Below are 26,379 nucleotides of genomic sequence, written 5' to 3' on the forward strand. Positions count from 1 at the left end.
CCCAGTTGAAAAACTACCATAATGGTCTGGAGGAGATATGAGAAGGCTTGAGAGGGTAGAGACTTGAGAGAGATTTATAAGGTAGAATTAGAATCCAGCTCCAATTTGGGTGACCAATGGAATGGGAAGGAGGGAAAATCAATGATCACAGTTGACTCAGGTGAAACTAAGTCTGACTTTCAAGTAGATTTATAACTCGAAGATTAAAAAGAAAAAGAACCTCACACTTAGGCACTAAAGATAATTAGCTTATTAATGTTGGTTTAGAATAATGAAACTTAGGGAATAAGAATTGACAAACCAATAGGGTTTACATGGGTATGTGATAGAAGGAACAGATTTATATAGTGTATATAATACAAATATTACTTTTATAGTATATGTAATATGCAAATATACAAGAGTATATTCTTTTTTTTTAAGTTTGTTTTTTTTTAAAGATTTTATTTATTTATCTGACAGATAGAGAGACAGCGAGAGAGGGAACACAAGCAGGGGGAGTGGGAGAGGGAGAAGCAGACTTCCCGCCAAGCAGGGAGCCCGATGTGGGGCTCGATCCCAGGACCCTGGGATCATGACCTGAGCCGAAGGCAGACGCTTAATGACCGAGCCACCCAGGCACCCCAGTAAAGAGTATATTCTGATGCTTTAAGAATAATCAGGGCTGCTGTATGTAGTCTCACATGCTGTGCACTGCACAACTCTGGGGGACGACATTAATAATAGCAACAGGTCACCCTGTAAAGCTATCGTATATTCTCTTATGCTTCAGCACAACGTATTCATAGAATGTTGCTTTGAACAACAAGTAAATAAGCTGCCTAAGATGGGAATTTTGTAGACTTGCAAAGTTTAATCATCAGATGGGAGCCCTTCTATGGCCAGGTCATTAGTGTTAGATGTGTGGTGGGTGGGGTGGGGGAGGGTGTCTTTTCATGTTGAAAATGAGAGAAGTTTTTCTCCTTTCATGGGACTCGAGAAATTATGCTCTTATACTCCGTTCCGACAGCAATGGGAGAATTCAGCTTCTTGTTGGTGTTTATGTTCTAAGGCTTCAAAGTGAGTAATGTGTCTTGTGCCATGGTGCTCAGTGTTTCTGCGTGTTGTTCAAAGTGAGTAATGCAGAATGACACGTGGACCTAGCCATTTGAAGGGAGAAGTTCACAGAAGCAGATGAAGAAAAGATAATCCCTTATATTCTTTCACAACAATTATATGTTACTTAAAATTTGTGTGGATTTTGCTCACATGCTTCAGGGGAAATAGTTTCAAAATGTGACCACGGACCAGAGTGTAGGTTTGGCTCGCTCCCAGCTGTGGCCTGTCATGGCTGGGTGTCTAAACCATCACAGCATTGCTCAGTGGTCTGCAACTGCTTTAGAAGATGCGGGAAGCTTTGCAGGATGTATCAGAGAGGAGCATCTTCCCCGATGTCAAACTGCCGAGGGCCAATGGAAGAGACAGGGGCAGCCCAGGCGACTTGGCATTGTAGGTGGGGTCCCGATACTCACGCCCTTGGGAGCCAGTTGCCAAACTGGTATCTGGAATGGGGCCTGGGCATAGTGCAGGTAGGGTACAAAGCATTGTGCTTCTCCACACTTAGTCATCTAGTGGGAACATGTCAGGCTGCCTCCTCCAGGGCCCTACATTTATTTTAAAGAATGTTGGAAAGGAAATATATCACTTGCCATCTTCCTCCCTCTTTGGGCGTGTTTATTGTGATTGGAAATCATTCTGGTCCACATGGTTGTGGCTTTCCCCCACCCTTTGTGCCCCTATGTTAAACAGCCCTCTGTGCAAATAAACAGAAGAGGGCGAAGCATTTTCTTCAGCTACAGAAACAGGAGTGAAGTTAGACTCTGGAGAACGAGAATCGCATAACCATGGCTTGTGTCCTCTGCAATGTGCTTTCTTTTCTCGTCCGTGGAGCCAGGCCAGGAGGTCCAGCAGAGGCCTTTGCCATGCTGGCTGGGAGCCCAGACCCAGGTATTCTGCTGTAAATGGGACTGCTGGCCCTGGTTTGTTGTTTAGTAGAATTTGCCTGGGTTTATCTTGACCATGCCTACCGAGAGAGGAAATTCTGAGCTCCTCTGAACTTGATTAAAACCTAAAAGGGAACACGCGGTTTCATTTTCTCTTTGTCCTACCAGCCCTGAAAACAACAAGTAATTGATCAATGTATTCTTAGTTCCCAATTTTAAACAAATGATTTATTTATGTAAATCCCTTTAGTCTAAAAGGAAAAAAACAAAAAACCTGTAGATACAGAAAGCCCCACAAATCTAAGTGCATGGGTTTGTGAAGTACCGTAAGGGGACACCACCCAAGTCAAGGAATAGAACTTTACTACTACCCTGCAAGCCCCTTCCGTGTGTCCCACCCCAATCACAGACCCCCCACAAGTAACTCTTCCGCTGAACTTCTGTGTTAATCACTTCCTTGGGTTTAACTTTTAATAGTTTTACCACCCAAATGTGCCTCTCTAGATTAGAAAGTATAATCCTGCCCATTTAAAACTATTGAATGTATCTTTCACTGCTTTTTGAAACTGTAGATACTTCCTCCAACCCCATACAACTTATCTGTTGAACAACCTTTAAGTAGAACTTCACGTATTTAAGTTAAATTCTACCAGCAACACATCCACTTTACTTACTTTTCTTGTGTGAAATATTATTTCGAGACTTTTTTTTTCCCTAAACACAAGGTAGTAACACCTAATTTTAACCAAAACATAGCCAAACCAAAAAAAAAAAAAAAATTATTTAAAAAAGCTAAGGAGCCAAAAAACTTTTGAATCTAGACTTAGCAATAGAAAAGTGAAGTTGCCTTGCTGATGTTTAGGGAGAGCTTTCCATTCTATGATACCATTGATTTTGTGATGTGTGTGATTATGATATATAATCATTATATTACCTATGATCATCTCTATTCTGGACAAAGAATAGAAAACAGCTCATGGCTCTGTATGAAAAAGCAAACCAACAACCAAGATCATGAGCAAGGTTGGAAGTTAAAACGCGGCTCCCTGCTCGGCGGGAAGCCTGCTTCTTCCTCTCCCAATCCCCCTACTGTGTTCCCTCTCTCGCTGTGTCTCTCTCTGTGTCAAATAAATAAATAAAATCTTTAGAAAAAAAAAAAGTTAAAATGCAAGGACTCTGGTGTCATGGGGGTCTGACTTTCTATTCTGGTTCTGCCACCATGTGATGCTGGACAAATCACTCTGCTTCTCTCTCTGTACAATGAAGATCATTTTTACTAATCAAAGTCAATCTGTACTTCTCTTACGAAGAACAATTATTTATTAAACTTTCCGCCTGATTATTGTTAACCCTTGAAAATGTTAGTGACACCCGAGTCCTTGGTTTAAAACTAAAGATGTGTGAAAAACAACATACTCGAGAAGCATCAAATACAATTTTATTTACTTGTGAGCACTAATGCTTTTCACTTTTTACTTAGTAATAATTTATTGGCATTGATAATAACTAAAAAATGGTCAATACTTACAGAATACCGTGTAGCTCATGAAGCACTTTAACATCAACTATTTAATTTGTTCTTAATAGAATAAACACTCATACCCTAATTATTTCTCCACTTTCAACATATGCTGGTATTCTTTCTTTAGCCATCACCTATAGTGAAGGGGAACTTATGAAAGGCTTCGTTTTTTGTATGGTTCTGTCACACATGATAGGTGAGGAAACATAAAACATAAACATCGAGTTGTTATTTTTCTATATATTTTGGGGGCTGTTTATTTTGTGTAGTACCTAGTTCTTGTCATAAGTCTGGGGGCGCCTGGCTGGCTCAGTAGGTAGAGCATGTGACTCTTTGATCTTGGGGTTGTAAGTTTGAGCCCTACACTGGGTGGAGAGATTACTTAAAAAAAAAAACAAAAAACCCACTTTATTATCATAAGTCTGTACAAGGGAAATGTGGATTAAATAACACATATGATAATTAATCTTGACCTCATTTCATGTCATTGCTTGTTAAATGATAAATATGTAATAACCAAGTCACCAAAATAACATAATGAACTTGACTCCCCCCTGAGCTACTTCTTGTTGCAGTCACTTAACTCCCATGTCAGAGAGCCTTACAACCTGAGTGACTCATCTTTTTTTTTTTAAGATTTCATTTATTTATTTGACATAGAGAGACATAGTGAGAGAGGGAACAGAAGCAGGGGGAGTGGGAGAGGGAGAAGCAAGCTTCCTGCTGAGCAGGGAGCCCAATGCGGGCCTCGATCCCAGGACCCTGGGACCATGACCTGAACCGAAAGCAGACACCTAACGACTGAGCCACCCAGGCGCCCCACTCATCTTATTCTATAGGAAGGTCTTTATTTCTCTTGCCCCGAATCCTCCCTCGGAAACTGGAGGAGGTATCTGCATGGTGGTCTAGCGGACTGCCACCGATCCTCAATCAACATGGTATCTAGAATATCTGAAGGTAGTTTTATTAAAAGAAGAGAAAATTTAATAATGATTCTATCCTTATAAGGGAGATTGCAGTAACCTGCCATCCCAGAGGGGGTGCTGCTCTTGAGATTCGGATCACCTAAAGGGCCCCACCTCTGACTTCCCATCTCCCGGCCTTCCAGACTCCAGAGGCTCTTCCCTGCCCTCTCTCGACAGTGGGAGGATGGGAATTCATTCCAGACCTAGCTGGTGCTGGTGGACCTTCCAACAGCTCCCACACATCTAGCAATCAGGGCTAGATATGGGTTCCATCTTCTTGAGGTTTAATTCCCTCTTCTTGAGCCTGGCTTCACTGTGCAAACACAGAGCTAACATTGTGCCTTCTCTTGGCTTCAGAGGTGCCCGCCTTCTTTCCAATGTTGCAGGAAAAGAGACCCCTACCTCTAGTCCCTGAAACTTCATACCAGTCCTTGTCGAGCTTGTCCTAACGCTGAGCATTATTAGGTTTGGCCATCCCATCCTTAAGAGAATTTCTCTTTGGTGAGAAACCAAGATTGTTCCCAGCTCCCTCTGGGGCCAGGTGCTAATGGATCCACAGGCAGACACTCACTGACTCCTCTTCGCTCTACCATTTTGTGTGAACTTCTAATAGAGCGCTTGTCACTTTGTTCTATAACTGGAGAGCTTTCAGCTTCTTTTCACCATGACCCACAAAAGGAAATATATTTTACATTGCAAACCAGTACACACAGACATATACACGATTGATACAGATATACAGACATTAATCCATGTGAGTTTCCTTACCTTTACCTCCTGCATGCTGATATTTCTTATTCTGTGCTGTTCTGGTCTACTTTATTTATTTGTTCATTCATTTATTTTTAATGCTGATCAAGACCCACTAAATTAATTTCATGATCATCTAACAAGTCACAAGCTGCTGTGTGAACAACAGTGCTAGTGAATGTACCTGACTCCCTGCCCCCCCCCCCCCACCTCACTGCAGGCAGAAAACAAAGTATGTCTATTTCTCCTTTGTATACTTTGTATACTTTGGTGCCTGGCATGTAGCAGATGCTCGGATAAATATTTGTTGAAGGGAAGAACTCAGCCTGAATCTTTTTTTTTTTTTAAGATTTTTTTTTTTATTTATTTTTCAACAGAGAGAGAGATAGCGAGAGAGGGAACACAAGCAGGGGGAGCGGGAGAGGGAGAAGCAGGCTTCCCGGCGAGCAGGGAGCCCGATGCGGAGCCTGATCCCAGGACCCTGGGATCATGACCTGAGCTGAAGGCAGACACTCAACGACTGAGCCACCCAGGCGCCCTCAGCCTGAATCTTTATGCCCATCTCTACCTTGCTTGGCAATTTTAAGAACTGAGTGAGATCATGTATTTAGGGGAGAGAACACAGGGCCTAGCACCAACAGATGCTCAATTAACATATGTTTCTTTAGGGTTTTCTAGACTAGCTCTCCCTTTAAATCACTGTCTGATTGCACTGCAGTTTGTATGTGTGTGTGTGTGTGTGTTTAAGTGTAATGTGGGTTTGAACTCCATTAGCCTAAGGCCTCAGCCAGCTCAAGTACTTTAGGATTTTCTGAGTTGCCATGGAGCCAGGGACAAATTGCCCTTCAGGAACAGGCTGAAAATATGGGAAGGTCACGGGGGGGGGGGGGGGGGGCGGGGGGAGTCCTTTTTGTCCTTACCCTGGCCTGGGACTCATTTCTCCATGAAAAGTAAAGACTTGAGCTTATTAGAATTTCTAAAATGAAAATTACTTCCACATTTTAAAAGACTATAGGGGCGCCTGGGTGGCTCAGATGGTTAAGCGTCTGCCTTCAGCTCAGGTCATGATCCCAGGGTCCTGGGATCGAGTCCCACATCGGGTTCCCTGCTAGGCGGGGAGCCTGCTTCTCCCTCTGCCTCTGCCTCTCTCTCTCTCTCTGACTTTCATGAATAAATAAATAAAACATTTAAAAAAAATTATTAAAAAAATAAAAAATAATAAAAAAATAAAAGACTATAAAGTAAGTTTAAACTTCACATGTAAACTTAAACTTAACCCCTAGGGAGGGTTTTGTGACTCGAAAGTCTTCACAAGGGCTCTCTCTTCAGAGGCACGGCACCTAAATTAAGTCTGTCGTAGCAGAAAGAACACTGGTCGGTGAACCTCTGATTCCAGCAGTAACTGGTGGTGGGGCAGCCTCTGCAGGTATCATTTCTTTGTCTACGAAAAGGAGAATCTCACCTGTCCTCAAACGTCTGTGATCCCAAACACGAACTTTGAACCCTTCATTTTATACTCACTGGAATGCCTTGACCACTGGGGAGATAACATTCCAATGAAAACCTCTCGCAGTTGCAGAGTCTGCACTAAGTACGGTGCCTAAACCCTTTTCTCTAACAGTTTCTTGCTGTTTCTATGTAACAGTAGTTACATAGAAGGTCTAACGGATGTTTTACTGGCCTGAGAGCCAACGAGTCAGGTTATCTGTGAGCTGTATCAATTAACCCTCAGAAATCAAGCTTTTGCATGAATCGTCACAGCAATTTGTTTTGGAATTGTACTTCATCTTGCCCATGAAATGTGTTTCCTTTCACGTGGTGTGAATTGATAATTCACATGCGGGTGATTTAACGAACCAACTTGTTTTCTTCCAGGACAGAATGGCTCGGAGGATCACGGAGCATCTAAGTCTAGCAGAATATGAAGTCTTTCCTCTTCGGCTGTCTGGATTAAATTTAAGAAGGTCAGTAGTGAATTCCATCTGCCACCAGCTGGTATCTGCACACCCAGGTTCCTAATGCTCAGGCTGTCCTGAAGTTAGCGGGGTGATTGGGAACATATGACCTGCTTTGGCGTTAAATTCACAGTTTTTTCAGATGTCTAGGAAAAGTAAAATGCTTGGTGTGGAGAGGTTATCAGAAGCTTCTCGTGTGCTCTCTCTGGGCTTTGCCTCCCATGTTGATTCTGATGGGGAAGAAAACCAGATAATAAGAGGTTCAACTTGAAAGCTAAGCTCTCCCCACCCAAAATGTCAAAAAAGACTCCCTTACCTTTGTTGTTTTCAAAACGAACATGTATTCAGCTTCCACACAATTCAGGGGCTGTCACATGGGTAGAGAGTAAAAGTAGCTGATGTCACTGTCGTCTTCTCCTAGCCCATTTCTCCAGGGCTCATCTCGCCCATTGCGTTGACCTTCTGATCAGTTTCCATGGCCCGCTCTACCTTCCCCGTAAAACAAGATGCTTGTCCCACCATGTTCCTCCCCTGAGAATGGCCCTGAATGGTCCCCACCTCCCTCAAGATTAAACTCAGCTTCCCAACCTGGCTTTCAAGGGCTCTGTGACCCAATCCCCACCCCCTCCTCAGCCTCATCTCTCACATCCCTTCCTCACCCTTGGACCCATCATGTGTTGGGTCCCTCTGTGTCCTTGCTCTTGCTCTTCTTTTTCTGGCATGATCTCCAGCCCCTTCTTCCCCTACCCACCTTGCAAGACGCCCTCATGTGACTACACCTCTGGGCAGCCTTTCTGGGACCCACTGCACCAGGCTGCAGCCTCCCCCATGTGCCCACGGCCCCTGCACACACCTCCATCCTACAATCACCACATCATGGCCATATTACACTTTTACTTTTCTCTCCCTCCTGCTGGACTGGGCGCCTTCTAGTCAAGGACTCCCTCATCTTGAGGCAGTCAAGGGACCAGTCCCTGGAACCTCACTACCCAGGTTCTAATCCCAGTTCTATCACTTACTGATTGTGTTAGACTCCACCTCCCATCTTCCTTCCTTCCCCTATAAAACAGGAGTCATAAAATTTCCTGCATTTCAGGGTTTGCGTGTGTCAAGTGCAATAATGCGTATGAAGTACTAGAGACAGTGCTGGGTATGAGGTAAGAGGTATATAAGTGTTGCCTATTATTAGTGCTCACTAAAGACTAAGTTCAATGAAACTGTGTGTTTTCCCTTGAAGATTAGTACATGCAAATTGCAACAGTGATTTGTAGGTAATGGATCTTTTCTGGAAATTTTAGAATGTTTAGCTGAAAGAAGCTGAATGGAAATATAATATTTCGTGAAATCTTAGGGGTTTCTTCAGTTACTCTTCATTAAATAGTAGAATCGCCAGGCTAGGAAGGCATCACCACTGCTTTGATTCCAGATGCTTCTAAGCATATAGGCCTTTTAGAGGTCTCTGAAGCCCATTTTAGGTTCCTTTAAAGCCTTAGTTTGTTTGGGCTGCTATAACAAAAATGCATAAACTCAATGGCTTATGAACAATACACTTTTATTTCTCACAGTTCTAGAGACTGAGAAGTCCCAGGTCATGGCACCCCAGATTTGGTGTTTGGTGAGAGCCGGTTTCCTCACAGTGTTGCCTTCCCAGTGTTCCCCACGTGGTACAAGGCGCAAGCTAGCTCTCCCGGGTCTCTTTTGTAAGGGCACTAATCCTAATCAGGAGGGCTCCACCCTCATGACCCAATCACCTCCCAATGGCTTCCCCTCCTAATACCTTGAGGTTAGGATTTTAATATATGAATTTGGAGGGGGGGGACACAAACATTCAGACCAAAGCACCTCCCACCCCTATAGAGAAAATATAAGGTTGATTTTTGAGGTAGATTGAGAAGGGTGTGCTTCCTTGTCACTATTTTGTGGGGGCTACACTTTGCCTGAATTTCTATTTTTGAATGAGTTCTTTTAACACGTATTGCTATTGAATTTTTATATGAATATCAAATTCAAATACTGGGCTAAAATCAATATGGTCTTCTTGGAGATTAGCTTTTTTTGTCAGATGCATACAAAGGGGCTGGTTTCAGGTAAGGTGAGATTGCTAGTCAATTTTTGCATTCTTTCTGTGAAGTGCTGTAATTTTAAGAGCACCCCTCAGCTGCTTCCTGTGTGACCCTCACACATAAATCTGAGATGAGAACCTCTGTGAACTGAAGCTCTGGTACGAAGATCGCACATCAAGAGAATTCCATTTCTGTGGAATTTTCCAGCCTATGCTCATGGTCTGACATTCATGAGATTCTGTTGTGTTTGGATGAGAAGAAAAATTCTCTGTGACCTTGAAACTTTTGTTTTGGATGGCTCCTCCTTCTATTACTTCCTCATTGCATTAATGGCTGCCCCTGGATCCAAGATAAACCATTTTCCCATGCCTGCTGAGAGACCGAAGCTTAAACATTTGACATTCTCTGTTGCCACGCTGTTAGGACCAGCCTCCTCATTTGAGCGTAAAATTCTAGGAGATAAACAATTGGGGATATATTTTCACATGTGTCAAACTCACCCTGGGCACACATACCTTTTGTTACCTCTTTGAACTCTGAAAGAGATTTCAAGAGCGCTCACGTAGGGGTAGATCCCCGTGTTTGCATTGGGTCCATTCCCCATTCCAGCCCCACCTGCTCTTTTCCCCTCACCTGAACATCTGAGCCAGTGGAGAGTAAACAGACAAGTGCCACCCCACCCCACCCTATGGGCAGCCCTAATCTTATAAACATGGATGCATGCACACACACATACAAGCACACGTGGACACACTTTGCCTGCAGCCATCCGCCCCTGAGCATGTACACAAATACTTCAGGGTTTATAAAAGGTTCTCTTCAAACATGCACCAGGTGTCTGCATGGAGAGTCCAAGTATGGAAAGGGACCATCTAGAGGCACAACTTGAGTAATCTCTGAATTTCTCTTATGAGACCTTCATTCTCATGGCTCCTGTCTTTCCTTCTGTCACTGTCTTCTCTCCCTGGTACAGCTCCAGCCTGAGGTATCCCTCATGTAGATGCTACTGTGATCTGTTTTTCCAGTGATTACTCTGAACCACCCACACTCTGCCCCTCCCTCTTATAACCAAAGGAAGGCACTGGCAAGTTCATCGGACCATCTGGGCAAGAGAGAGCTAAGCCCAGGACAGGGAGCCAGCCCTGAGCCCCATCGTTAGTTTGTTCTAACCAGTTGTGCTCTGAAACTAATAGTTCAGGAATGCTAAGCCAGGGACTGATATTGTAACATCAGAGTTCAGGGATCTAAAGAGGACCTCATCACCTAACACAGAGTGACCAGTTGAACCACTCTCTGAGGATATATATGAGCTGCATGACCCTATGGTCATGTCAGGTTTTATTTGTCAAATTCAGGCAAAATCACTGTGCACAAAAACCATTATTGCAAAAAGTCTGGGGCCCCGCCAGTGGGATTCGATTTTAGAAGGATGTGCAAAAACACAGAAAGAGAAGAGTGACTAAGCAGGGATGAACATGACAAGAGATTTAGGGCAGCAGAAGCCTTAAATGAGCCTTGGCTTACAAAGATACAAAGGATGGTTAAAAGGACTTCTAAACTATCTTTAGACGGAAGAACGTGCAAATGGGGATCGCTGAGGGGATTAAATGAGCAAAGAGACCCCTCCAGCCCTGGGAATCAATGATTCTACCAGACAGATGTCGATGTTCTGTATGAGGTCCACAAATGTCCAAGGATGTGAATGAGGGAGATAATTCTAGGGGCGGAAAGATTGGCTACTGAAGTATTATCCGTTATTATTGCTTTTCATCTAAAATGTTTAATGTGGATTCCAGAATTACTGAATTTATTCCCAGGACGTGGTTTATTTTCTGGGAGAATCTGATTTATGCAGGGTGCTCTGTCATTAGCTGATAATACTTACTCTGTTCTTAAATGGTGCATCTCATCTGTGGATCTCAAAGAATTTTATAAATATCATTTAGTTCTCATGTGTGACTTTGAATTCATTTGCACACTCGTGCAATAGGTGGTAAATACTTTTCCACCCAGGCAAACCCAGAATACTGAAATGGGTATCTATTGAAATACTGGGTGTCCAAGTGCTGGTGGATGAGACCCTGATATGATGCCCAAATGAACTCCAACCTCTTCCCACCGTTTAGTCCCACCATTTATGTCAGATCTTCCTCTGACATTAAACTTTCAAGGAAGATGTGAAGTTTGGGAGAAATTTCCAGATTTCTAATCAGTGTGTAGATTTGAGACTTGTGTATCCCTTCTGGCTTTACAGAATTGGAGCTGCCTTATATTCTATCACACAAACTCATACACAAACCTAGAGCTGTCTGGAAGGTTCTGGAACAGGATGGAACACTTTATCGTCACCTTGCCACCCTGACCCCCGTCCCACCTGCCCAGCCCATTATCACTGTTTCACTAGTCATGGGGAATTCCTCTGGGGTCCAAGATAAAGGGGAAGGCTCACACATTACAACCTCCCACCCCACACAGTTCTGACTCTGATACTGACATTTTCATGGTTGAAATCCAAACACTACCTGCTGCCTTAATTTCCTCTCCACTTATCCCTTCTTAACCCCCTACCGTCCAATGCCCACTCTCTCCCCAGCAATGAATGCACTTTCAAAAAGTCTTCAGTGACCTCTTGCAGTTCCAAAAGGTATTTCTCAGGTCATCCCACTTGACCTTCCTGATGCTGTTGCCCAAACTATCCTCCTCCTTGAAAGTCTCTCTTCCTTTGAACTCTGTGGCCCTGAAATTCCCATTTTCCTTTCACCCTTCTGGTGGTTTCTCTTTCTCATTCTGAGGGCATTCCACCAGGAATTCCACCAGCTCCTGTGGTCCTTTAGCTTCTCTGACGCTCCTGTGGGATCAAGTCTTGCCATCCCTTCTGTGACAGGGATACAGATGGCTCTCCCTGTCTCCTAGACTGAAAAACTGAGAGCTTATATTCATACTTCTTTTTCTTTCATTTCCTACATCCAGTGGCTCATGAGTTTCTATCTTCCCTCTGAAATAGCTCTTAACACTCACTGCCATCTCAACTTGCGCCCCTAGCACCTAGAGCATTTCCCCCCAGACTCTTTTGATCATGCATATTAGCAAAAATATGTTCATATACGGACCTCAAATTTTAAGTTTTTTTTTTTTAATTGAGATATAATTGTCTTCCAGATTTAGATCGTTTATGTGTTATCGATTGTATTAATCTGCTGATTGTCTGCCATAGACGGGGTGGCTTAAAGAACAGGCTTTTTTTTTTTTTTTTTCCACAATCCTAGAGGCCAGAAGTCTAAGATCAAAGTGTCATCAGGGTTGGTTTCTGGTGACAGCCCTCCTCCTGGCTTATAGACACTTACCTTCTCACTGTGTCCTCACATGGGCTCTTCTCTGTGCGTGCACAGGAGGGGAGCCTGGGGGTGCAGAGGGAGAGAGGAGAAGGAGATCTAGTGTCTCTTCCTCTTTTTATTAGGACACCAGTCCTATCAAAATAAGACTCCACCCTTACGAGCCTGTTTAGCCTTTATTACTTCCTGTCTTCGAATACGGTCACATTCGAGGTTGGAGCTTCAGCACATGAATTTGGCAGGGACATGTGTCACTTGGTAACATACGCAGTTTCTATTAAACTATTTAAGATACGTAAAATATACGCTAAAAAATATGGGAATTTTATTTTATTTATTTTTATTTTATTTATTTATTTATTTGAGAGAGAGAGAATGAGAGGCAGCATCACAGGGAGGAGGGTCAGAGGGAGAAGCAGACTCCCCGCCGAGCAGGGAGCCCGATGCGGGACTCGATCCCGGGACTCCAGGATCATGACCTGAGCCGCAGGCAGTCGCTTAACCAACTGAGCCACCCAGGCACCCCTAAAAAATATGGGAATTTTAAAAGTAAATGCAAGTAAGAATTCCGATATTTTCTTCCCGTTATCTTAGTGGATCACCTTGAGCACACGTGGGAGTACACACCTGTCACTTGAACCCATGGATCTAGGGGATGACGACAATGTCCTAATGGCTCTGTCCACTGCCAGGCTTCTGCTTTGCCTTCCGATACTGCACAGCCTCTGTATCGATCTTTATAAAACTTTGGTTTCTTTTTCTCCCTTCTTCAGAAAACTTTGGTGCTCTGGGGAGCCCAGAGGACAGTCCATTGCCAGCTTGACCTTCAGGGTACTCTGTGTCCCACCATGACCTCTGCTTCAATCCCTTGTCCTTCCTGATGACCCACTTGGGCCCCTTCCTCCTCCTCTGCTGGTCCTGGGCCTCTAGCTTGCCTCAGCACCACCTTGCCTGTCCCTCCAACATGCTCTCCCTCCCTCCTCAAAGTTCTGTCCCATCTTTTGGTACATGGTCACCTGCTGCTCAGCAGTGTTGCTCATACTCTCATGGGCACCATCTTTTTTTTTTTTTTTTTAAAGATTTTATTTATTTATTTGACAGAGAGATAGATAGAGAGCACAAGTAGGCAGAGAGGCAGGCAGAGGGAGAGGGAGAAGCAGACTCTCCACTGAGCAGGGAGCCCGACGCGGGTCTCGATCCCAGGATTCCGGGATCATGACCCGAGCCGAAGGCAGCCGCTTAACCGACTGAGCCACCCAGGCGCCCCTCATGGGCACCATCTTATTTTTCAGCTGGATCATGAGCTCCAAGAGGGAGCTCACAGGGCAGCCTGAGCCGTCCCAGGGGTTGTGGTTGGGCAGAGACAACTGTGGAAGCCTTGTAGGCAATGGCACCATCTGATTGCTGATCACACGTGGACCCATGGTCTGAAGCTTTCCATGGCCAATTCCTCAACCTACTCCAGCTCAGCTTCTTGCAAATGGTATTTCCCAGAAGTTGGTAATATATTCTCCTAAAGATTTAATGGAAGAAAAGTTGGCTGCTTATTTGAAAAGTATGCTCTTGACTGCCAACTCGGAGTGCCTTAAATTAATGTTGACAAATGTGAGATTTAGTAGCGAAGCATCCATCTCTTTAGTGCCTGATGGGGCTCAAGACGTGCACGTAAATCATTCAGATGACAATTTTCTGGGCTGAGCCCTCGGCGTTTACTTGCCATAACGCAGCGCACCTGTTCGCAGATGGCAGCGCTGGGACGCTGAGGATGATTTGAGGTGCTGGCCACTCAGGAGCAAAATGACTTGGAAACATTGAAATGTGAGCCTGGAGCTGTCTCCAGATCTTCTTGAATTCCCCTTTAAAACTCATCAGCAAATGCTGACCTGGACTAACATGCAGATCTCCATTTACCTCTGGGACTTGAACTTTATGGCCCTCAGGCTGCGCTGCAGCCATCCAGTTTCCGGTGTGTCCCCAGGGACTGTCAGTCCTGGGATGGATGGCCCTGGAGACCCGTTCGCTGAAACCTACCCTTCGTTGTCAAATGAACGTGTGCAAACGGAAACTTAGTTTTAGGAGGTGATTGTCCCAAAGCCTGGAGTGTTTAATATTTAAACTACCTATTTTTTCCTTATTTACCTGGCAAACTCGGCAGAGTTGGTGACTGTCATAATTGTGTTCAGAGTCCAAAAATCATGTTGCGGAGTATGTTTCAGATGTAATATGGTTCAATGTCATGAACCAAGATTATCTTGCCAACGCCTTTGGGTGCTGTGCAGCGGCCAAGGATGCTACCCGGGACTGGGGGGTCGCGAGCGGGACATGCATGGACCCCGCAGGCTCCCAGCGGGGGATGTTTTGCAGATTAGAGTGTACGTGCAGCTCTCCTGTGAGGGTTAGTTATGGACTTTTCTCTTTGTTTCTCCGTCCTTTTTCATAGTAGCCACCTGTATCTCTCACATTGACAGCAAAGGGCTGAGTTGCTAAGAGTGACAGATTTGGGGTAAGGCCAACGCTATTCACAGAAATCTCTGCCAGTTGAATATATATATATATATATATATATATATATATATTTTTTTTTTTTTTTTTTTTTTTTTGCCGGTTGAATATTTCTTTGAGACTTTTGATCCTTTTATTTTCACAAGAGACCCAAAGAGAAAGAAAGGAAAGAAAGAAGGAGGGCTGGCAGAAGGAGGGATCAAGGGAAAAAGAAAAGAAAGGAAAAAGAATGAAAAGAAGGAAGAAAGGAAGGAAGGAAAGGTGGGAGAGGGGGGAGGAGACAGAGAAACAGGGAGAGAGTAAGAGAAAGGGAGGAAGGAAGGAAAAGAGAAAAAGGAAAGAAAGAAAGAAAGAAAGAAAGAAAGAAAGAAAGAAAGAAAGAAAGAAAGAAAGAAAGAAAGAAAGAGAAAGAAAGAAAGAAAGAAAGAAAGAAAGAAAGAAAGAAAGAAAGAAAGAAAGAAAGAAAGAAAGATAGAAAGAAAAGGGAAAGGGGAAGGGAAGGGAAGGGAAGGGAAGGAAAGAAAAAAAGAGATACTGTCTTGCAGACAAGCCCACTGGCTTTTAAAATGCTGCCTCTCTGAGAAGAGTTTAGCTCAGGACACACTTTCCCTTCTAGCCTCCACCTTCCACTGTGGCTGTTGGCACAGGCCAATGGGACCATTACGGATGGCACCGGGGGAGGGTGGCTGTGCTGGCCTTCTTATTTCTCCTGGACTTGTGCGAGACCTGAGTGGGGAATACCCACATTGGCTGCCAAGCGAAGCATTTTCGTAGCCTGAGTCACACAGACAGACCTTTCGTTTGTGAACACGAAACAGGCAAATGAAGAACAGAATGCTGATCCTGGAGGGCAGGGGAAGGATCATTGTTCAGCACCATCATACACGCTGAGGGTAATTCTTAACCCCATGATTCTGTGATTCTGTTTTGTGGGAGGGTCATGCAAACTCCTACCGAGTGGGCGAGTGGGAGCCCCTCCTCACTGTTTTCTCTAGACCCTGCTTTGAAGCCCGGTGCGACAAACCAGCACGAAGTTTGGCAAGTCTGTGTTCATCACTGGGGTTTAATTACAATACACTGAGCCTTGCAGAAACGTGTGGCTTAGAGTAATGGAAAGTTTAGGGAATCAGAAACATAGCCAGATCCCAGAAAGAAAGGTCACATTTCCCCCCAGCACTGGGATTTCTGGCCTTCCATTTCCTCCCAGACTTACAGTTCATTCCTTCTCAAACATATCAATTATTTTTCTAAGAAAGGATGAATCAATTTTATAATTGCAAGTATTTGGTATTTATATACACAGAGGCGTTATCCAAGTGTTCATACTGTTTTATATTCCTTTGTATTGGATTAATCTATAAACACCTATTTTTTCATGCACCTACTACGTGTGCCACAAATGTGGGGTGCTGGGGACGCAGTTGTGAGCAGAACCAGACAGGCTTGGCTGCTTTCGTCAAGGATCTTCTGCTGTCTTGGTGGTGTCTCTTGGTCTCTCCATCATGTCATGAGCACAGCATCTAGCTTGGTCTTGGGAGGTGAACTCGACTTTCACGAAGTGTCAAATAGTTAAGAAAAACAAATGGTTTTGAATACAGCCCTTGTTAGCAGCGTGTGATCACGTATCACTGAGTACGTCTCAGTAATAATGATAGTGCGGCGTAGTCCTCAAAGCGTGCTGCACACGTGTTCCCTGCACACGTCATGCTTCGCTGGACCAGCTCCATAAAACAGTCAGTGGGGTTTCCCGAAAGGGTTGCTTTAGTTGCTGGCTGAGCTAAGCCACTTCGGGACAGTGTCCCAGCGTACAGTTTCTACATCCAAATCAGCTGTATGTGTTTGTAAAAGTTCCCATTTTTCAGCCTCAACACAGGTCCATAGAGTTAGAATCTCAGGAGTTGGGATCAGACATACGCATTTCCAGCAAGGACTCCCCCAGTCATTTTCGTTCAGAGTAAAGTTTAAGAGTGTTATTTTTGAGGGTCCCCTGGGTGGCTCAGTCAGTTAAATGTCCCATCCTTGATTTTGGCTCAGGTCATGATCTCAGGGTCGTGAGATGGAGCCCCTCAGTAGGCTCTGGGCCACGCGTGGAGCCTGCTTGGAATGCTCTCTCCCTCTTTCTCTCTCCCTCTGCCCCTACCCCCTGCTTGTGCACATGCACGCACATACTCTCTCTCTCTCTAAAAAAAAAAAGAGAGAGTATTATTTTTGAGCTTGTCTCATTAAAATCAGTGCAAAAACAATCAATCGAGTTGAACTAAACAAACCCAATCCAGCATTTGGGGTGGGGAGCCGATATCAGATAGGTCTATGATAAGTTTGCTTTGGCATCACATAACCCTTCACCTCCCAAAGCAATAAATAATGATACGATATTGCTTATGTTCAGCTGGTTGGGCCAAGGACCTTTGTCATGTCATTTGATTTCTCACTTTCTTTATCTGCAGAGTGAGGGCTTGGACTTAATGATCTTTATGCACCTTTTTTTTCATGTGAACACACTAAGCAGGTACCTACAATGGTGGCCAGTATTTTTATCCCTTCCAGTCCATGCTTCCCACATACAACACAAACATTGGCCACCAGGAGATTAAGGCAGCGAGAAAGAAGAAATAGGATTAGCACAACAGAAACATGTCTTAAGTAAATTATGCCTTCAGACTCTAATTCTAATTATTTTTTCTTGTCTTCTTCTTTCTCATGAACAATGTTCTTTGTTCTGTTAGTGACTGAGTTAATCATTTTAAGGGATTCATTCATGTATTAATTCACTTATTGAACACTTAAGAGTGTCCAGTATATTCCAGGACAGGGCCATGTGTTGAGGATGTAGAAATGCACAAATAGTTTGACCTCATATGGTCTTCTCCCTACTAAAATTGGTATATTTTAGCCATAGTCCATTGACACCCTTTTCAATTCTAAGTTCCTCCTCCTGAAAGAATGATGTAGAAAATATTTTTAAAACATAAGGACAAAAAAAAAAAAAAAAGACAAGTGGGGGAGGGGGAGAGGGAGAGAGAGAATCTCAAGCAGGCTCCATGCCCAGTGCAGAGCCCGACTCGGGGCTCAATCTCATGACCCTGAGATCATGACCTGAGCTGAAATCAAGAGTTGGATGCTTAACCAACTGAGTCACCCCAAGCACCCCTAAGAACCCTCCTTTAAAAACATCTCGGGACCCTGCGTGGCTCAGTCAGTTAAACGCCTGACTCTTGATTTTGGCTCAGGTCATGATCTCAGGGTCATGAGATCAAGCCCCACATAGGGATCAGGGCTGGGTGTGGAGCCTGCCTACAATTCTCTCTCCCTTTGACCCACCCCTGCCCTCACAAGTGCTTTCTTGCTCACTCTCTCTCTCAAAAAAAAAAAATTTTTTTTTCAGACTAATTTTCCCTTAATTAATTTGGAATTTTTTTTTTTTTTTTTTTTAAGATTTTATTTATTTGCGAGAGAGAGAATGAGAGACAGAGACCATGAGAGGGAGGAGGGTCAGAGGGAGAAGCAGACTCCCCGCCGAGCAGGGAGCCCGAGGCGGGACTCAATCCCGGGACTCCAGGATCATGACCTGAGCCGAAGGCAGTCGCTTAACCAGCTGAGCCACCCAGGCGCCCACGACTTAAATGTTTTAAACTAAGGAGTTCCCTGGACTTAGGAGTTTCTATGTATATCTTGGATTCAAGGGGGGAAAAAAGGCATTTGGATTTATCTTCCCGATCAATTTTATATTCAGGAGAGAACTCTACCATGAAGCTGTTTTACTCAGCTATTGTTCATTTCACACAACTTGAGCAGATTTTAATTAAGGTTTACAGGCGAGTCACCATATAAATTATGCAGACTTCCCCCCGCCCAAAGACGTGGACAGACTCTGCCCTTGTTTTGTAGGAAGAGCCCATGAGTGAGCACTAGAAGGCTCCCTCCGCATCCTCAGATGTGAGACAGACCTTCGGTGCCATTCCTCTGCCTCAGTTTTAGAAAGACTCCTCTGCACTCCCACATGCATTTCCCCGTCCCAGAGAACCTCCTCTGTCACGATTACTAAGTTAAAACAACTCAACAAATTGTTTTTCCTTGGTCGTGTGTGTAAAGTTAATACCCAAAGTTCTGCAGTCCAAGTTCAATGGTGAGCTGACCCTCCCACACGGTTCCAGATCTTTCCCAACGTTTCTCATGAGATGGAAATCTGAATGCTCTTTTCTGGTGCCTTCTTACTACGCGGTAAATGACTAATGTCATATAATTGGGGAAGCTTTTTTCAAAGACTGAAACCGGACTCACGCTGCTGGAGAAAGTAGGAAACCATACGTGCTGTGTGGGAGGTGGGGTGGTACTTGAGGCTCGGCTGCTTGGCTTTTTATGAATGCTTCCCACTTCCACAGAGAAACGCAGCACCGTGCAGTGCGATTTTTAAAAGCAGGTACAGGCCAGTTTGTTTTATTTATTTATTTTTTTAGAAAGAGAGAGCAAGTGGGGTGGGAGGGGCAGAGAGAGAATCTTTTTAAACAGGCTCCATGCCCAGCACGGAGGGGGGCTCGATCTCACCATCCTGGCATCATGACCTGAGCCCAAATCGAGAGTCAGATGCTTGACCCCCTGAGCCACCCAGGCGCCCAGCTTCTTTTATTTTTATATTGAAAAATCACCTCCTTCAAAACCTTTGAGAATTCTCAAAATTCCGTATATATAATAAATTACATATAACACCAATTATAATTTTGGAAGATTTGATATTTAAATGCTAATGATGTTAATGTATTAAAATATACATATATACCTGTCCCTGGAGGGGCCATGCCCTGAACACTACATGTATAAGCCAGTGAGGTAGGACTGTCTCCACTTGATACATGGGGAAACTGAGGAAGCCAAAGGAAAATGAAGGAATTTATCTGAAGTCAAATGGCTAGAAACTAATGGAAGCAGTATTAGAGCCCATGTATTTATTTCAACTAGGACTTTTATGCTACCATATCCAATGCTCCCACATTTCCTCAGCAAGGACATGAGCAGAGAAGCTGTGCTGGCTGTTTGCTCATCCTCTTACTATCTGGAATATTTTTTACCCCTTATGTCTAATTTTCTTGTCACCATTTTTCACAGCCACTGAATCAATAGCCCCATTTGTCCCTTTCATTTTAATAATGTCTAGGGGTGCCTGGTGGCTCGGTTGGTTGAATGCCCGACTCTTGATTTCAGCTCAGGTCCTGATCTCAGGGTGCTGAGATGGCAACCCGAGTCAGGCTTCCTGCTCAGTGGGGAGTCTGGTTAAGATTCTCCCTCTCCCTCTGCCTCTCCACTGCCCCCCACCCCACTCACGTACTCTCTTTCTCACTCTCTCTCAAATAAATAAATAAATCTTTAAAAAATAATAATGTCTATATATTTTAGGGAGTAATCAGAAAATAAAACTTCATGAAGAACACAGGAAGACCATATTACCTTGGAGACTGTGTTGCAGAATTAAGCTTTGAAATGCAACATGATTTTGTGTTTTTCCCTTTGCTTCTGGCTCTGATCTAAGACTTTGATATTTTACAAAGTATCCTCATGTCCTTTCTAATGGCAACTCAAACACTTCTTCAGATAGAGATGCGCCACTTGGGCATCAAGCTAAAGCCAAAACTGTCAGAAAGCCACCAGGCTGATGATGGACAGATGACTCCCACTCTTCAGGCTGGGCTTCTTTGCTTCCCTCTTGTATGACAGCATGCTAGGTATTAGGTGTAGCTGCCCCCACTTCCTTGGCCCCCAAAATGTCCGAGAGTGGGATGAGCCTTACTCATCATGCTCTGGAAATTCCTCTAGAGTGGGAGCCATGTCTTTCTATTTTCAGGGGCCTGGTGCTGTGCCTGGCACAGAGTACATCCTTAGTTGATGAATAAGGACTAAATAAATAAATATGCACTGTTGGAGCAAATGGGAGATGCAATGCGTTCTGCTTCTCGATATCACACCATTTTTGTGAAAATGTTACAGTATGTTTCAGCTCACAGGTTGGGAACCCATGAGCCAGACTTTCAAATAAAGCCTCAATGAAAGAACTGGAAACTTAGAAGATTTCCAAGAAAAAAGTGCTCTGCACAAATAAATTGTAAATATTTCGTGAATAGGAAGCTTCTTCGTGTCTTCCCCATTACCAAATTTGGCACTTTAGGCTGGCCCTAAATCTGTAAGCATTCCCCTAAAATTTGAAGTCCCAGACAAGAGCCAGGCTGGGGTAAACCACAGTGCCTAAATGTACATATAAATGGCTGAATGTAAATATTGAAGTTTTGGGGGGCAACTTGTAGCAACTTCCACAAATGGTATATTATAGTAAACATACGGCAATGACAATGAAGTCATGTCTTTGTTTGAAAAGAAAATTACTCTTTTCTATAGCAATCATTTATGAAAGCACTCTTTCCCATTTTGCTTTTCTTTCAACCAGGTTGTCTATACTGCAATAAAAATTCACGAACATTCCATGGCCCGAGAGGCATTTGGAGAGTACGCACAGTACTAAGGCTCCCATGGTCTTGCCTGTGGTGCTAGGAGGGACCCTGCAGAGGTGTGGCCAGGAGGGGACATCCTCGAGACAGGTCTAGCTTCTCAATTATATTCCACTGATATTTAAATCCAGGATCTTTCCTCTGCAAGGAGGAATTCTGAAAGTGTCTGCTCAGCTCAGCCCCACTGTGTCATTATAAAAGATTTCCAATTTGAAAATTCAGTCTTTCATAATACTGTAACATGGAGATAAAATTTCCCCACTCACCTTAGTATTCTTGATGGAGTCCCCTGCAGCCAAAAACGATCATGACACTTGCTTGTCCTCTTCCTGTGCCACTTCTCAGTCTGTCTGGTAGATAGCTATTTGTGTGCACATCTTGTCACATCTGAGGCTGCTTTCACTAGTTACTAGTCCCGTATGCTCATGTTTTCCTTAGCCCTTGCTTTGGAGGACGGCAAACTTGGATTTGAACCCTGGCTTTACTATTTCTACTAGCCACAAAAACTTGGACAAATTATTTCTCCTGTCTTGGCTTTAGTTGTCTCATCTGCAAAATAGTTTCTACCCTTTTGTGTTGATTTGAAGATGAACTAAGATAGCATGATGCCTGACATGCCGTAAAAACCAGTGAGTACCCTTTGTCATTAGTAATGATACTCTTGAGTAGAACCAAGATTTGACCCTGGCTCTTTCCTCATCAGGAAGGAGCCAGATCTGAGGGTCTGCTCCCAGCCCAGCTCTGCCGGTGCTGCTGAATTCCGAGGCCCTTCTCTGGGCTCCCCATCTGCTTCTGGACGGAAGCTTCACCACGGCCTCCCCCCACTCTGCCGCTTCTCCATGTGGGACCCACAGACGCATTTGTATCATGAAGCTTTGAGTCACGTGAGTGTGGCAGGTTCTTGTATCAAAGGATTAAACCAAGCTCAGAATGTTCCTATTCTTCCTTCCCCCAACCTCACCCCTCAGGAGACCAGGATGGAAAAAAACAAGTAGTTCTGGGCAGTGGCTTTGCTCAAGAAACCATGCCAAAGCTGCGGCATTTAAAACGGAGTGTGAAAAAATAAATAAATAAAATAAAACAGACTGTGAGGCACAGTTCTGCCTTTTAGGACCCTACAGTCTCTGTCGCCAAGACGGAGTGCAGTATCAGAAGGCAGCTGACCATACCAGGGACGTTTTATGCGGCGACGGAGTGGTACAAAGGAAAATAAGGGCAGATCAAGGTGGCTAGAGAGGTCAGGTCTGGGAGTGGTGGTCCTTGGTCTCCAGGATTCCTCTGAAGAGGAGCTTGCTGTCTTAGTGTTCTGCATGCTGGAGGCAGGACACTGAGAGCAAGTTTGCTTTTCAGGGCAGAAGGAGTCCTTAGGTTGATGGATTGTAGTGGGACTTCAAGAAGATTCATAGCAAATTGAAACAAGCAAAATCTGGAGGTGAGCTCACGAAGGTGGAGTGATATTTCCCCTCAAGAACTTCAGTTTGAAGTTGAGGAACATGAGCAGGCCTTGCCAACAGGCAAATGGGATCAGGTCTAATGATGAGATCCAAAAAGCCATTCCAGTCCTAACGATGTTTATATCCTATTTTACACAAAGACCAAGTGCATTAAAAGCTATAGCTCTGACGTTCGACGTCAAGAGTCTGTGTGATGAATGCTTGTTTTACTAACATTTTAATTAAAATTACTTCAATACAGAAAAAGGCACTGATTCTAAGATACAGCTTTGTGGATTTACTCCAGTGAACATACCTGTGGAACCACAGTCCGGTTCAACAAATAGAGCAGTACCAGCACACCTCCCTTCCCCGGTCCCTTCGGCCAACCACTATCCTGAAGCCTACACCAGACTTCAGTTTCACCAGTTTCTAACTTTCTAGAAATGGAACTACTTAGTACCAATTAATTTGTGTCTGGCTCCTTTCTCTCAACACTACATTTGTAAGATTCACGCAAGAGCTGATTTATTTACTGTCTGTATAATATTCCATAATATGAATATATCACACTCGATCCATTCTACTATTGAGGGACACTTGGACTGTGTCTTGTTTGGACTATCACATACAAGTAACATGGCTATAACCACGTTCTTATACCTACACTGAACACATTTAAGTGCATTTTTGTTGGGTATATACATGGGAGTAGAATTTCAGGATCATAGATTCTGCATCTATTCAATTTTTGTAGTCACTGTCATAAAGTTTTTCCAAAGTGATTGTATGAATTTATACTTGCATCAGCAATTTTGAGACTTAGACATAGCTTTGCTGACACTTGAGATGATCGTCTTTTTAGTTTTAGTCATTTGGAGGGTATGCCATAGGGTCTCTTTGTTGTCTTAGTTTTTAGTTCCCTGATGACTGAGGTAGAATATCTTTTCATATGTTTATGAGCTATTTGGGTATCTTTTTTTTGTATAGTAACTATTCCAATCTTTTGCCCATTTTTAATTACAATGACTGATTTTTTAAATTAATTGATTTGTCTAAGTTCTATACATTGTCTGGATGCCAGACTTTTATGGGGCCCAATTCTTGCAGATACATTTTCTCTGGCTGTCTTGGTAGTTTAGTGATTGGCAAAGGCCTCTAGGAGAAAAGGAAGCTGAATAGTGGGCTCCTCTCTCCAGAATTCCCTTTTCTCAGAGATTTTGGTCCTAGACCTCCGTGTATGGGCAGCTCTTTAATGACTCCAAACATGAGTTTGTGTGCCTAATGTTTATCCAGATTTACTGCTAGTTTTTCACTTCAGGAGGGTTGGTCTAATTATAAGCTCTTTTTCCGTCTCTAGGAGCATGAAGTTAAGAACCAGATTGTTCATTTTGGGCATTACAAAGGAAAACTGTAGAATAGAGAAGCATGTGTGATATCCTAAGGACAATGTCCCCCCCCAACCCCCCACCCATGCACAAACGTACTCTGAGACTGGAGATAAGCACCTGTCCTGGGGCGAGGCACAAGGCCAGGGGAGCTGGGGTACAGGAAGGATCAGAGAGTTTAGCTGGTTGCTATGCGAGGCTGTGCCCTTGTCCCTGGGGATGGGGATAAAATAACCTAGAGAAGATTTAGAGATCCCAAAGTAGTGTCCCTGGGGGTCAGCCCCCAGGGAATTGGGGCCGCTTGAGAGGCCCCCATTCAGTGGAGCAGTGAACTGGGAAAAAAAAAAAAAAAAGCCAACTTTAGACTGAGAGCCAGAGGACAGCTTTTAGGTCCTGTGTACCCCGAAGGGCCCCAAGTGCTGTGGGAGGGGGACTTCCCAAACCTATCGGTTCCCCAAGGAAGGCAGAGAAGAGGCCTCCAGGTTGAAGCAAGAACACAGCCTATGGAGTCCTGCTGGTGGGAGCCCCCCCGCGGGGGCTTATGCGGCAGCGTTGACCATAAAGGCCAAGTGTGATGTCCAGGTCCAGGCTAGAAGGACTCAGAGCCCTAAGGCATGTGTGCCAATCACATGTCCCTCATGCTGGGCCAGCTCTGCCCTCATTCTTAGGAATCCCTTACCTGCCCCCACCCCCTGGCCTCCTCTTGGACCTTATTTCACATCCAGAGAGAAGAAAAGGAGCAGGGAACTAGGGGGCATCCAGAATGAACAAAAGAAGTGTCTGAAAGAGACCAGAGTTCTACACTGGAAGGGACTGAATTTCTTTGGTGGTGAGATTTAGTGTTGGGCTCCTGTTGTGGGTTGAATTAGGTCTCCTCAGAAGCCATGTTGAAGTCCTAACTCTTGGTATCTGTGAATGTGGCCTTATATGGAAATAGGGTCTTACTGATGGAACTGAGTTAAGTTGAAGTCATTAGAGAGGGCCCCAAATCAGTATGACTGGTGTCCCTAGAAGAAGAGGAGAAGAGACAGAGACCCACAGGGAGAACACCACCGGCTGGCAGAGGCCGAGATTGGAGCGATGTGTTCACAAGCCAAGGAATGCCAAGGATTGCAGGCAACTACGAGAAGCTAAAAGAAAGGCATGGGACAGATTCTCCCCTGGAGCCCTTAACAGAGTTCATGGCCCTGCTGATAACTTGATCTTAGATTTCCAGTCTCCAGAACCATGAGAGAAAAGATTTCTGTTGTTTAAAGCCACCCGTGTATGGTCATTTGTTATGGTCGCCTAGCAAACTAACACAACTACTAACTAGAAACGGGGCTGGTGTACTGAGTTGAGTTCAATAACGGAAAAGGAAAGATAATTAGATTTCTGTACCTCTCCCCACATTTTATATTCAGTTCAGGATCTGAGCCTATGTTTTCCTTGCGAGAGGGATTCAGGCCACTCTGCGTCCTCAGTGTGCAGATCTGCCTCTCTCCACGTAGGCGTCCTCAAGTTTATATCTACCCTGGTATCCATTGCCTTCAGTACCCCAATGTGGCAAGGGTCAGGGGGCTTTTGCTTTCCTGGTTCTTGTTTCATGACTAGCCTAAACTGGCTTGAGTCAGGACTGACACTGATTGAGGAAATAGATACAGTTTACAACCATGTGTACTTTGCAGTGAAGGATAACTCGGGCCAAGGTCTTGCCAGGAAGGGAATTACGGAAATTACTCAGTGCCGTCACAATATTTTCTCATATAAATGTGCACCATCAGGGTCGATCTGTTGGAGTGATTGACGGGGGGCAGGGAGGCCTCCTCAATTAATCACCCTCACTGCTCATATGAATGTCTGAGATTCCACAACGTCTCATCATTCCTTTCAGTTTTCCAAGGCATCATCTGTTTTTCAATTAAACACAAATGTCCCCTGAGAAAGTTCATGGCTTAAGCTCTTAGCAACAGCCAGTGGTTGTTTAGTGTGTGATTTTCTATCCTGGGACCTA

The 26,379-nt window shown here is 44.1% G+C and overlaps 2 protein-coding genes across 4 annotated transcripts in view; both read left to right on the forward strand.

Annotated features, from left to right (window-relative positions):
• The window catches only part of SCAF8 (SR-related CTD associated factor 8), a 185,262-nt gene extending 178,079 nt beyond the window's left edge, over positions 1-7,183 (forward strand). For both annotated transcript variants that reach the window (XM_045865787.3, XM_054505611.2), the window contains one exon: positions 7,095-7,183. The gene's annotated coding sequence lies outside the window, so the exon portion shown is untranslated. The remainder of the gene's footprint in view (positions 1-7,094) is intronic.
• Positions 7,104-26,379, forward strand: part of TIAM2 (TIAM Rac1 associated GEF 2) — a 268,448-nt gene continuing 249,172 nt past the window's right edge. The window contains exon 1 of one of the 2 annotated variants that reach the window (XM_064598246.1): positions 7,104-7,183. The gene's annotated coding sequence lies outside the window, so the exon portion shown is untranslated. The remainder of the gene's footprint in view (positions 7,184-26,379) is intronic. The other variant, XM_064598239.1, reaches the window with a different exon arrangement.

This window comes from Mirounga angustirostris, unplaced genomic scaffold (assembly GCF_029215605.1).
Source record: "Mirounga angustirostris isolate CCGP_5_RB_7025 unplaced genomic scaffold, mMirAng1.0.hap1 SCAF_8, whole genome shotgun sequence".
NCBI classification, from domain to species: Eukaryota; Metazoa; Chordata; class Mammalia; order Carnivora; family Phocidae; genus Mirounga; species Mirounga angustirostris.